The sequence below is a fragment of the Amphiprion ocellaris genome, chromosome 8 (assembly GCF_022539595.1).
Source record: "Amphiprion ocellaris isolate individual 3 ecotype Okinawa chromosome 8, ASM2253959v1, whole genome shotgun sequence".
In the NCBI taxonomy this organism is placed as follows: Eukaryota; Metazoa; Chordata; class Actinopteri; family Pomacentridae; genus Amphiprion; species Amphiprion ocellaris.
In genome coordinates this window covers 15,005,907-15,016,209 of record NC_072773.1, presented here as the reverse complement: position 1 = coordinate 15,016,209, position 10,303 = coordinate 15,005,907, and positions in this window count along the sequence as shown.

Below are 10,303 nucleotides of genomic sequence, written 5' to 3'. Positions count from 1 at the left end.
GCTTTTAACACCACTGATATAACTGTGGTCATCCTTACCAGGTTCTTGTTAAGCATGCTGGAACCTGTCTGAGCTAAACAAATGCATTTTGGTGTCATCTGACCAAAAAAATGTGCTCACAATATTTATGAGGCTTCTTGCTGTGCATTTTAGCAAAAAAAAAAAAAAAAAAGTTTATATAGTTTAGTGCTGGTGAGCAAGCAACAGTTATTTCCTATAATGCTGTCGTTATGCAATGTTTCACACTGTCTGAGCTTCTACAGAAACTTTCCATTGATAAAGTCTGAAATGCCCGCCTGTCCGTTTTTAGAGCTAGATTGTGAAAGTAGCACACCGTCTGCGGTTTAAAATTCTGGACTGTCAACTATTCATTTTACCAATGACTGGCTGATGTTCAGGTCATAAATATACAAATTTATGTTATTCCTGGCATTTAATCTCAATTTTAGAGCTGCACACTATCCAGATAATAAATCAAAAATTACACAAAGAAACATATTCTTGGCTGGTTTATGAGTCCATCAAATATAATAAATGTAATTCCAGTATGGCACCAAGTCACACACATTTAAATATACTGTACACAAAGGGGATGTCTGTGGTGACCTACAGATAATGCAGTAGTTCTGGTTTTACAGCCCGTAACGGCTGTAATGACAAGACACCCTAAATACACTGTGCACTGTAAAGAAATAGAAGAAATTAGTTTCACAAACTGTATTTTTTTACACTTTGGGTTCTGTAAAAATTTAGAAAACAATATATGGTGTGTTTAATATGAGTGTAGTTTAATATTTAGCTTAACTAAGTAGCAGTTAAAGAGAGATTTTTTTAATATCAGGAAACCAAAGCAAAGATGAAAAAATTAACTGTATATTTTACATTTACTAGTGTAGTGTCTATTGTCAGAATGTAATGTCATTATATAGCATTGTGCATTTGCACTTTAATAATGTTATGCCTTTTAACAGACTTCAACATGCCTTTCACCTGCTCAAGTCAGGAAACTGCATTCAGAACATAAAGAGACACTGTGGGTTGCATTTTTAAAGTCAAAACAACATCTTGCATGTAAAAGTAAGAATGAAATCCAAAAATATATTGAAAAGCTGTCATTTCAAATATATTGTTCGTGTTTTACCCACATGTAGCTCAGGAAGAGAGATGAAAAAACTGTTTCCCGTAAGTTGCATAAGGAACACAAAGCTGGGAAACGCGAGGTATGTCAGTGTAAGATTTGTACCACATGGCAAATTTGCATGGAAATTATACCTACCCCCATTCGCTGCTCCGCCCCATCCAGACTTTCTTTTTCTTCTCACCACTTACTCAGCGTTCTTTACAACCCATTAAAGAATGGATGTTTTCTGGCATGTTTGCTGAGTCACTGTGCAAAAGGAGAGAGGTGGCCACTAAGAAAAAGGTAGCAGCTTACAGCAAAAACAAGCTGCATCTGTCTGTGCTGTGTCTGTTCTGAATATAGATCATGTTGATTTATGAGCCAGAGGAGTCTCAGAGGCATTCTGGGATGCAGCAGGAGGATTTAATTCAACACATCTGGATCTGAACTGCACTCTGGCTGCTCACTTCAGATTGATCGCTGAGGCTCCCTTTCCTGCTGATGTCCTTATGTCTTAGATTTTCTGAAAGCAGAGAAAAATGCAGGTTACTGAAATCACTGGACACTAAATACCTATGTAAAGTCCTACTTAAACACTGATTGCTTGTAAGTGCCATACTGAGCATATATAGACATGCAACAGCAGAGTCAGATTTCACTCTGTTACCATAGTGGTAACTAAGAAAATATATGTGTACTTAGTAGACTCCCTATCATAAAAAATCATGTAACAAAACAACGGCAGTCAGTTAAAGTAAAGTTAATTTTATTTTTATTTTTATCACAGGATTTACGCGAGTCAACAACTCACCAACTGAACCTTACATTATATGAATGCAGAGGATTTCAGAGATCCATTAAGAAAGGGAAAAAACATGTTTGAACAGGAAGCAGGTCAGGGGGGTAACAGAGAATAGTGCAATGTCCAATGTCAGTGGTAAAACTCTGATGTCTTAAATCAATGAAAACTTTCTACAATCTTGCCTTTAATGATGTTGCCAAGCAACAGAAGGTAACTTCAACTCCTCCCACAAACAGCCAAATGCCTGCTGAGGATAGTCCATCCATCCATTATCTGTACACCGCTTAATCCTCATTAGGGTCATAGGGGATGGAGTCTATCCCAGCTGATTTAGGGTGAAGGCATTCATCCGAATCACTTTAAATTCGACACTGCACTTCCTCGGGTCCCAGCAGTACCCCTCACCCCAAGTTTGAAGTAGATGTACTTCAAACTTGGGGTTGTCAAGAAAGGCAGCGAACAAGCACACATACTCAGATTCCATATATTGATGAGACTAGATCTACAAGTGTGTGAAAGCCTTACATAATGTTACATCATCACAGCTCAACTCACTTAAATTTTACCTAATACCATTTCACAATTTCATATAGCTAAGTAAAGACCTTACAAAATTCTATAACAGAGGGAAACCCAACAAATTTAAATGAGTCCATTTGCACAGTTTTATGTTTGACAGTGGGGTCAAAAAAAAAAAAAAAAAGGAAGACACTTCCAGCAGAACGAGGCTCAGGGAGCGTGGCCATCTGTCTAAAACAGTTAGGGTAAGGGAAATGACAGACAAAAACAGACAAACAAGGCATAAGAGAGCAATAAACATTGGGGAGGTTGGTGATGCTAGTAGTGTATAGCTAAGCTAACACAAACTAAGGCAGAAAGAAAACACAGTGACATGCAATGATAGCATATAAATGCATGGAAAGTGAAGGAGAGAAAAGGTAAAGAGGTGTTCAGTACATCATGGGACATCTCCTAGAAAGCATAGACCTGTAGTAGCAAAAACAAAGGGATGGTTCAGGGTGACCTTAACTATAATTTTTATCAAAAAGGTAAGTTTTAAGCCTCATCTTGAAAGTAGAGAGGGTGCTGCCTCCTGAACCCAAACTGGCAGCTGATTCCACAGAAGAGCAGCTTGATAACTGAGGACTATGTCTCCCATTCTATTTCTTGATACTCTAGGAAATGCATGTAAGCCTACACTCTGGTAGCAAAGTGCTTAAGTTACAACTGAACTTGATATGTAACTTTGTATGAACGTTGTAAGGAGATTTTAAAATCTATTCTGAATTTTATAGGGAGCCAGTGAGAAGAAACCAATATGGTCAAAATATTATCTCTCTTCCTGATTCCTGTCAGAACTCTGGCTGCAGCATTTTAGATCAACTCAAAATTTTCTGAAAGTTTTGGGGACATCCTGATAATAATGAATTAAAATAGTCCAGCCAAGAAGTTCCAAATGTACTACCTTTCCAGCATCACACTGAGACAAGATGTTCGACTATTACCCAGATTAAAGAAAGATGTCCTAGAGACTTGCTTTTTGTGTGAGTCGCAGGACATAGCCTGATTAAAAATACTGTAAATGTTCCATATAGTAGTACTGAATATCAGAGAAATGCCATCCAGATTAACTACTTGGTTAAATAGTGTCTGAATTCAGGAGAACAAAACAACAGGTTATTCAGGATTTTATGTCCTGTAGACATACATGTCGTTTGACTAACTGATTTATTTCTTCTAGCTTTACAGATACATACAGCCGGCTACTTGCCTAAGGGGAGCATATACAAGTGAATAATGTTGGTCCTACCACAGGAACTCCATAACTAACTCTGGTGTGTGGATGTGTACTGACATGGACGAACTGCAATCTATCTGGTAAATAAGATACTTCTGTAACATTTGTGGTGAGGTGTGACGTATTTTCTGTCTAACTGTTACAGCTTTATTTGTATAGAAGCTCATGAAGTCATTACTACGAAGAGCTGAAAGAACACAAGGTTCCACAGACCTGTGACTTTTGTCTGCCTGGTTACAGGAATGAAAAAGAAACCAGGGATTGTTCTTGTCTTCGATTAAAGATGACTTATATCCAGTTGTACTTCCAAGAAGGGCTTTTTAAAATATGATGTTAGACTTTCTTTACAGCTTTCACATATATCTGCTACAATGTAACAATATACATTGCACATCCTTGTGTCCCCAACAATACATCACCAAGTCTGAAATAGATTGGTTGTACAATTACAATTACAGGCTTAGATATGTCATATATCCTTATTTTCATAAGTTGAGCTTCTCAGAAATGTTATTTTTCAGAATGTCATTGGTAAACATGCATCAAAGCACTTGTGGTCAGTTTGTTCAAAGAGACATCAATATGTAACAGACCAGAGTCAGAGTTTGAGGGATTTAACAACAATGTTAATGGGACATTGTGAAAAGCAGATAATTCTTCACAGATTTTGTCCCTTTGTGTTTTCCATGTTGTTATTTTGATTTGTGATGAATATGTGCAGTTGCTGTCATGCAAACAAGATGTGTAACGTTGCCTTGGAGTCAGTGATTTAGCTTCAGGCTTAAAATTAGCTACAAACAGCTGGTGTTTATGCTGTGACCATGGATGTACAAACAACTGGATACTGAAAAAAAAAATCTCTATATTTGATGTGGCATGTTGTGAAAGAGTGTCCTTTTTATGGTTGGTGTGACGTCCTTGCTACTGTTTAGTGGATTGTCATTGCTGAGCTAGGCAGACAGCTGGCAGGCGGTGCAGGTTCATCAGCTCATCTAGTTCACCTGGGCTCCCAAGCTTTAAAAGCTGTCCCATGTGTGCAGTTCTTTCTCTGTCTTCCTTTAACTGACACCTACTCTGTATTATCTTTTCAGCTTCCCCAATCCAGCACCTCCAGAGCACATGACCTACATAGCCCTGCATTATTTCCATTGCTGATGGTGCTGACCTATACAACCTTTCTGTTTGCTTATGTGTCACTCTCAATAAATCACATTTGGGTACAGGAAATATGTCACAAGGGCTCATTCCTTGAGCCAGATTGTGACAAAGGGACCCTGAGAACTTGAGAATCAAGCAACAGTGCAAATAGTGGTGCTGCTGCTTCAAAACTGGTTCTTGTAGGGCTTTAAAATGCAGCTGACCTGCTAAACCTGATTGTCCAGTCAAAACAGGCAAATATACAACTCAGCTGCAGCAAAACCAGGTTTTGTGAGTCATCCAGGTGTCTGAGAGAGCCTCATCATCATTTAGCACACTGTAAAAGGCAAAAGAGTTCCCAGCACACAATGGGACTAAGAAATTACAGGTTAAATTGAGGTAAGCCAAGCCTGTGCAGACTTGATCATCACCAACTGATACACAATACATGTCAGTTAGAATTTTGTCCGACTTCCCCAGACTTGTCTGACATAACAACGACATAGGCAACAAGAAAAGCACTCATAGAATCCAGTACTCCCTCAAGGCTGCTCAGTTGTATAATTTTCAACGGCTCAAATCTTGAAAAAGAAATCAAGGCACTATAGAATGTGGCAATTTAAAATAGATGTACCCACAAACAAAATCATTTGCACTGAGCACAGGCGTGTGGTATGCATGTGTACGTTATGTATGGATACCGAATCGTGTGGCCTAAATAAGTAGCGGAACTGATGGGACTCGGAAACACCCCCGCAATTTAATCAGTTGTTCCTTGTATCATTTCAGATGGATAAATCCCGATAAGTCCACAGCGGTCGATTTGTAGTAGGATCGCAATCATGTGATCGTCAGCAGGCAGCTGACTTAGTGTTCACTTGTAGTCATAGTTACAGTGACGGCGTGCTGCTATCTCGCAATGCTAAAGAAATCTTTAACAAATCCGTGGATCCAGACTACAAGCCGCATCACTGCCAAAATCTAATCAGTTGGTCCGTGTGTCATTTCTGACTTTCCCTGAAAATTTCATTCAAATCCATTTTTGAGTAATGATGTGAACAGACAAACAGACAAACAGACAGACAGACAGACAAGTGTACGCCGATCATCCCATAACTCCGGCGTTCCTTGGCGGAGTAATGATAACATTGCTAGATTGGGGAGGATGCAGTTTTTTTGAGTCAGGTGTCACAGGGCATGATGGGAAACACCTGGCTCTCAGCTGATACAACAGCTGACAATAAGTGCAAATGCAAGTATGCTTTCAGTAATGTTGTTTGTTCCCATTCTTTAGAGTAAACTATGTTCTAAAGATCAGGACTGTGGTGTTTAAATAATCCTTATACAATAGCTTGCATCAGTAGAGTGAATTCCTGACCACCACCTGTTTCACTTCATTGTTATGCAGCGTTAATTCCCAATTTAGGCCTTAGGGAAACAGAAACACCAACAACTCCACCATCATTCTTTGTGTTTGCCTTATAGTTCAGTGCAAGTGGATTTGGTGCCGACTGTGAAATCTGTCAGCCCCCCTGCCTCAGCCTCTGATTAACTGACAGTCTCTTCTCCTCTTTTCCCTCTCTCCCTCTAGGCGTGGGTGAGTCAAAGCAGCAGCTTAATCATCACAATTGAGGACACTTGCGCAGGAGGTTGGATCACCTGTTGTCAATCAAGCACTCCACTCCACAAAAGCCTGGTTCCAACATTGCATAGAAAGTGTGGGGTTGTAAAAGAAAAAAAGATGGCACCTTGATTCTGTATACTGGTAATGGATTTTGCTCCACTAATGGATGGCATTAACAACAAAACGGTCTACCCGTTAGTGTTTTTTATAATCTGACATCATCTCGACAGAACATGCCTACCTGTACTTGTAATAGTTCACCTAAGTATTCCAATCAAAAGAATCTGAAGAATAATGTTAGACCCCCAGAGAGTTACCTTAATTCAGTCTGCTATTGAGAAGGGCAAAGGAATGCAAAACACAGTTAAGGGGGAGATTCCTTTCATATATGCTTCCTGAACAGTTTTAAAAAACATTAGATTAGTGTGTGTTAGCCAATAGTCAGTGAGAGCACAATAAAATGTAAGCTGAGGTGCATGCTGCTGGTGTTGTAGTCTTGCTTGCTTGATGTGTCGTGCAGTCCATGGTGCTAGTATTGCTAGTATTATGGCAATTTTGTTTTGCACAAATAACTGACTCAGGCCTTAATGCATGAATTGTAACGATTTAACAGTGGGATGAGACTGCAGAACCTTGGCATAAGTTTGTCAGACTTACCAATAATAGACTGCACTATAGGATCAGCATTAATTCAAACAGACTGATCTGTGGGTCAGCTTTTAGATGTCATTGTTAAAATACAGCCTACAGCAGATAAGGTAATTCATATTTTTGATTAATGCAGCTTTACTGGTGTTTTTTTTTTTTTTTTTTTGGTCAATGACTTCAGAGGATATGCCATGACAAACTGTTGCATTCTCTTCTTTGCTTGGTAACCTGTTAAGTATGACATAAGTATGAAAGTCTAATTTTGAATACCAAATGATATTCTTATTAGTCTGCCAAGGAACACAGTGGAGTTATGTGACCATTGGCATTCATTTGTCTGTCTGTGTGTCTGTTAGCAACATTACTCAAAAATGGACTAACAGATTACAATGAAATTTTCAGGGAAGGTCAGAAATGATGCAAGGACAAACTGTTTAGATTTTGGCAGTGATGTGGCTTATAGTCTGGATCCACGTTTTTTTTTTTTGTTTTTTTTTTAAAGATTTGTGTATTTGCAAGATAGCGGCATGGTTGCTATGAAGTGAACCCTACCTCAGCTGCCTGCTGATGATCACATGATTGCGATCCTAGTTTAAATCCACCACTGCGGACTTATCGGGACTTATTCGTTGGAAATCATACAACAACTGAACAGCCTTGTCAGAGAACTGCGCTCCCTGAGTGCTTTTCTTGTTATATCTGCTGGTACAGTATCATACGAAATCTTCCAAAGTCTGTACAGTCGGACTCACCGGATCTAGATTTTGACACTTAGACCTAGACACTTCCACTATGTATTTGTCATGATTTTTTCCTCCCCCCTCCTCTGCATGTTGATGTTTTCAGGAACAACAATAACCATGACACTATAAACCTACATGCTGAAAATGCCATTGTGCCATTTGAATCATACAATAAGGTGGGCTTGCTTAGTTCTTTTGTTGTAAGTGCAAATGTTCCACCATTATCACCTTGCAGGAGCACCATCACTGCATCCTGGGCTTATCGCCTCATAATGCAACTGTGATTGATTTAAAGAAATACAAACAATCCAGAGCTTTTCCTTTCTACAGCAGAATCATAATAAAAGTTGAATGATGGGAAAGATTCTCCAATGTTGACAGCATTGTGGAGAGAGGTGAGGCTATGTGAGATTAATGACTATATGGCTTAATAGAACGTGATATCATAAAATGACATAGGCTTTCCATTGATTGTGTTGCCTAGCAATAGAGGCTACTAGGTTCCATCACAGGTAATCAAAGGCCAGACCAAGGACCCCAAAAATTGATACCACTCAGAATGTAGTTCAAACTCAGCAATACACTTCCTCATGTTCCCAACAGCCACAGCTTTTGGCTGCTGGTGGGAGGAGCCTATATAACCCCTGTTGCTAGGCAACACCATCCAAGTCAAATGCATGATGTCACAATTTGAAAACAGCCATACAGACATCAGCAATACCAGTCATTATGTTTAAATATTCAATATCATGGGAACATACATAAACAACAACAAAAAAAGCCTACCAAAAAAAAACTACAAAAAACCCAAAAAACAAAATATGGGTTTATTCACTGTCTAAAAAGTAGCAAACAGCTGTGTGTACTCTTCACACTATGTGCCAATATGTTTGGGGGAGCAGGAGAAACAGATACTGTACACAAATCTGAAGGTCAGAAGCAAGTTACTCCCAGAGCAAACTACAACAGTCCATGTGCCAATTTGACATGTGGGATCAGATGATAAGTGTTATGCAACTGCTTATAACTCTCTGCCAAGTTCTGACTCAGTGTATGGACTGCATAAAATGATGATAAAACAAAAGTCCACATGTAACAAGTATGTGGAAAGATCAGTAAAACGGCCTTGCCTGTCTGTCAGTAAAGAGAGACAGCTTTATGTGTGTTCTCTTTAAAGCCTATCCTTTCTGTACTTTCACACAATGGAACAGTTCAGCTATGCTATACTATCAACTAATGCTATCAACATTTGTAGTTCAACGAAGGTGTAGAATATTATGTCCACTGCAGCTGTTCGCTTTCAAGAAATTATTACTCCTCAGCCTTACTCCTAATGTCTTGGACAGCTACCATGTACAAAATTGCAGGATAATGTTCAGCATTGCGTATTTTTGGTTATGCTGGCACAGTGGCTCTGTGGTGGTCAGTCAGTTTAACATTTGGGTTGATACGTTTGAATCATTTGCCTATTTTGAACAGACATTCATGGTTCCCAGATGACAAAGTGACTTTTCATGGAGCTCAGACAATCAGCATTATTTGCAAAACTACACCAGAGACACCTATAAAGACTTCAATCACAGTTCTGTTAGCTTTGGCTGTTCTTTGCATTTAAGGAAAACTCATGCTTTAAATGTCTTTGTTTCCAAAAGGGTACGCATGTCATAAATTTCATCCAATCATCCACCCATGTAGACATGCTATGATTTGTATGTACTTTGTGTGTGCATTGAATGTCCAAACATTGGGAAGTTCTAAATTCTCCAGAAATCCTGTGCAATGTCCCATCCTCTGTGCTTGGCACATCTTAAGAATGAATCCACTGACATGGCGCTTTATCTTGTAAAAAAAAAAAAAAAAAAAAAAAAAAAAAAAAAAGCAAATTCACAGCCTTTCAGGAACATCCAATCGAGGGCCTGTGGTCAGTATGAAGGGCAATGTGACTCATAAGTAACTACTGTAGTATAAACAGAACCACATGTGCATCCTCTGTTCCATTTCAAAGCACCAGCCTGCACACACACAGAACACATATTCTGGCACTAATTAACTAATGTTAGCAGACTATGATAGAAAAACATGGTGATCACAACCTGTTTGAACTGTTGAGCTTGTTAGAATGCTGAGTTATCATGTAGCACAAAGCACTGTGGTGCCTAATAGACATAATAGACAAAAAGTTTGGTAGAAGTGGGTGTATTTTAGAATTAAAGCCACCTGTGGTAGCCTATTTTTTTTTTTTAAAGATTGAATGGTACATGCCTAGAAGCTTACCAATGATGATACCACAATTATTATATTATTACAAAATATTAAAAGGCTGTAGCACATAGCCTGTGTCAATTGTTAAAGCAAGCTAATAAATATCTGGTTAAGAACTGCTAGCTATTTACACAGTTAACACATGTTAGAAGAAAAACAATAAAAACCA